At 36.8% G+C, this 4,175-nt stretch overlaps 1 pseudogene; it reads left to right on the top strand.

The window, feature by feature from the left end:
* The first annotated feature begins 3,416 nt into the window (after window positions 1-3,416).
* LOC112478069 lies at window positions 3,417-3,539 on the top strand (annotated as a pseudogene).
* Window positions 3,540-4,175: the final 636 nt, after the last annotated feature.

Raw genomic sequence — 4,175 nt, 5'->3', positions numbered from 1 at the left:
TTTTGTTTAATAGAAATGTAAATGATTTTTGTCTGACGGGGAAGATAAACTATGGTTTTGTTGCTTTCTAGGACATCATCCAGTTTTGTATCTTACTAAGATATTCTAACCATTCTTTTTTTTCTTTTTTTCTTTTTTTTGCCTGTAGAAACCCAGTTCCTCATTGTTCTTGGAACAAGCTTCATCGTCTTACTGGTTCACTCATTAACTAATGAATCTTTGACACATGTTCATTTTATATTTGTATCAGAATCACATTTAAATTTTTGAAAATAATACTTGGACAATACCTTCACTCCCTGTTCATTTGAACATCAGCTCCGCAAGCCACCAACCCTGTATGCCCCCAGCCATTTGTACCAAACTGTTCTGTGATGTACTTTTCCTCCAACAGTGTCCAGCAAGGCCAGATTTGGATAAGGCTAATTATGGTTGTTCTTCAGCAGCTTCATTGACTACCTCTCTTTCCTATATCTTCACCTTCTTCTTTGACTTCTTCCCCTCAACCACCAAGTATGCTCAAATTTTGTCCATTTGAAACTTTGTCACTCTTGACCTGAGAACATCCAAGCATAGGGGTAAACATCCTGGTTATTTTTTGGATTTTCTCACTCTTGAATCACTGGACTTTCCTCACTGGAATAGGAAGAGCCAAGATTTAGGTAACCTTAGGAGAAGAAGAAGAAAAGGTAGGTTTGTTTTGGTTCTTAACTTTAGGACACCCGTACCCCAAGTAAAAGTCGTTCCTCATATTTTCTTTCTTTGTTTACCGGATTCTCCTAGAACCTGAGTTTTGAGGCCAAACCCTCACTTATAACATTTGCTAGCCATAAACCTCTGTGTATAGATCTTTTGTGAAGACCTTCCTTCATTCAATCATTTATTTATGCATCACATTCATTGTCTACATAAACAATACCTTTCATTAATTGCTGAAGATATAATGGACAACAAAGACCTGGTCCTTCTTCACAGAACTCAGTCTGGTGTGAGAAGTGAACATTACTCATCTCATACCATTTATTCCCACTCACCTTCATTCTTTTCTCTGTTCTTCCTTGGTGGTCTCAAAATACCCTGTATCTACCTCTACTCCAACATTCATTTTAGCATATTATTATTGTCTCTTTCATTGGCGTGAGCACTTCTCAATGGGAATTATGTGTCCTTCACTTCTCTCCCTTCCTCATCTCCACCCCGAATGTTCGTAAACCTGAAGTGTATCTTCTTTCGGTGTTATTCCAAGGTTAGGGAAAGGCCGTGCTCATTGCCGCTACCTCCTCATCTCCCGTTCATTCCCACCTACTCTATATTCTGCCCCCCAACACTCCACTGAATCTTCTCTTGCTAAAATCACTACAACCTCCTCATGGCCAACCATGATGGACAATTTTAGTTCTTGCCTCATCTTGAACTCTGCTCATCAGTTTCTTTGAACTGTTCTCTCCTTTTCGAAAACTTCTCTGACCTAGTACTCACAACCCCACTCTCTTCTGGTCCTTTAATCCTCTAATTGTTCCTTCTCAATATCCTTTAAAGACTCTAGTTCCTCTATCTGTCCCTTAAATATGGTGTTCCCAGAGATCCAGCCTCAGCTTTTTTGTCTTCACTTCCTGGGTGATTAATTCACACACACTTACAATTTCGTTTATGACCTTCGATACTAATGACTCTAATACCTATCCGTATATTCACCTGAAAACTTTTTCTTAGCTTTAGATGTGTGTTTTCAACAGTGCACTAAATATCTGTACCCATATGTACAACAAGCACCTCAGACTCAAATACGAAGTCATTTTCTCCTTAGAATCAACCACCCAACCTGCCTCCTGCACTTTACTCCTTGTTTTGGTAAACGGTACAACCATTTACCATTACTATGTCCAGAAAACTAGAGTCCTCCAAAATTGCTCCCTTTTCTTATCTCCTACATCCTGTTGACTCTGCAGCCCAAGCACCCCATAGGTCTGTGTCCTCTGCTCCAGGACCTCATCCCCACCAGTGTCAGTTCAGGCCCTCGTTTGTTCTCTCCTTTTGTGTAGTCTCCCTGCCTCAGTATTCTGCCCCTCCAATCAGTCCTCTGTATCACTTTCAAAGGAAATTTTCCACACACCTGACCATATCCCTCCCTGGATTACTTATCACTTAGATAAAATCCAAACTCTCTTATCATCTGTCCTTTACCTTCAGCCTGTCTCCCATCGTCTCCCCATATGTGCCCTATCATCTCACTGGATTCAACTACTTTTTGTTTCCCAAACTTGTCACACAGTTTCCCTATCTTTAGACCTTTGTATAAGCTGTTGCTTCTGCTTCGAATGCTCTTTCTTCACCTACTGTTCATCCTCAGGATAATTTGGGCATCTCTGCGCTTTCAGAGCACCTTGACGTTTCACCTTACCACTTACCTTCTCCTGCAGTCACCTCAGCCTGCTTGAGTCCTGTGCAGATTGACCCTTCCTTGCCTTTTTTATCTTAAGATCCCCAGCACACAACACTGTGGATATTTCAGTAAATGTTGATTGGAAAGACAGATGATTAAGTGAAAAGAAAGCCTCTTTTGTCAAGAAATTTACTGTTGGGTAAATAAAACTAATATATAAGTAAAAATGGAAAAAGAATGTATGGCCGTGCATAAGTGAATGGAAATAATAAAATGTCATTCGATTAAGACCAGGACTGACTGATAAGATAGGCATCATAAATCTGTTGAAAAAGATGGATAATTCATTGAATGATGTTGAAAATCGATTATTTTTAATGTACTAAAGTCCTGACCTCATGCCATGCCCCAGATTAATTAAGTCCATACGAATTAAAGAACTACTGTAAATAATAAGATCATTTTTTTAAAGTTAGGAGAAACATTGACTGAGTAGTTGTTTGCTTTCTGATTGAGAAATCTCTAAGCATAATAATAATGAAAGAAAAAAACTTAAAAAGGCTGATAGATTGACTACATGAAAATATAAAACTTCAAAAATATCATAAAAGTACAAGTCAAACAAACTAGGAAAAACATTTACCTATAAATACAACAAAAAGTTTTCACATAAGTGCTTATAAAAATTGATTTTAAAAACCACTAAGATTTTAATAGAAAATAAGCAAAGGACACTATACATAATTTAAAGAAAAGAAAGTGTAATGGTTAATAAGCAAATTAACATCATTAATTATCAAAGAAATATAAATCAAAATAATGCTTAGATACTACTTCTTGGCCCATCAAATCGACAAAGATTTAAAAGATACTAATAGTTAATGTAAATAAGGGTTCAGGAGCCGCAGGCTCGTGCCCAGCAGGGGGAAGCTCGCACAATAACTTCCAGGAAAGCAATTTGTAAATAGGTATCAAGAAGCTAAAAATGCTGACATTCTCTTATCAATTAATTCCTTTTCAAGAATCCACTTCTTTCTAAGGCCATGCTACCCTGAACAAACCCGATTCCGTCTGATCTCGGAAGCTAAGCAGGGTCGGGCCTGGTTAGTACTTGGATTGAAGACCACCTACCTAGGAAGACCGGGTGCTGTAGGCATAAAAAATAAATAAATAAAATAAGAGATTGTAAACTGACAAGGTTCTTGCAATCTGTGAGGTCAACCAAGGATTGCTTCGCCTAAAAAAAAAAAAGAAAAAGAACCCACTTTATGAAGAGAGATAAGGAAAAGTTTATATGCAAATGCAGTTATCTTGTCATCTTCTAGAATAGTGAAAAAGTAGAAGCAATCTAAATGTCCAAGAATAAGGAAGTTACTGCTTAATTATGGCATATTCATACAATAGAATACTATACAATATTTTTTAAAAATCATGTTTCTGAAGAATAAGTAATGGCATGGAAAGTATTTCTGATATAATGTAAGTTAAATAACTGGTGTATAAAACTTGTACCACATTTTCTAAATTTTCTTGAAAATAAATGTTCATATAACTTTTAAGTATAAATATGAACAAATATTCTAGAAAAATAAATAAATATATGTGAAATTATGGTTGATTATGGTTTTATTCCTTATGTTTCTAGTTGATCCTCCAAGCATATGTGACTTTTACAAATCAGTTTTAGGCGTGGGGTTTTTTTGATTTTTTTTTTTTTTTTTGACACATGTAGGTCTGAGGGAAAGCGGAAGTCCATGTGGAGATGAGGTTCGTTGAGTAAATCTGACTGCCC

The sequence above is a fragment of the Pteropus alecto genome, unplaced genomic scaffold, assembly GCF_000325575.1.
Source record: "Pteropus alecto unplaced genomic scaffold, ASM32557v1 scaffold131, whole genome shotgun sequence".
Lineage (NCBI taxonomy): Eukaryota > Metazoa > Chordata > Mammalia > Chiroptera > Pteropodidae > Pteropus > Pteropus alecto.
This window is presented reverse-complemented; position numbering and strand designations above follow the sequence as displayed.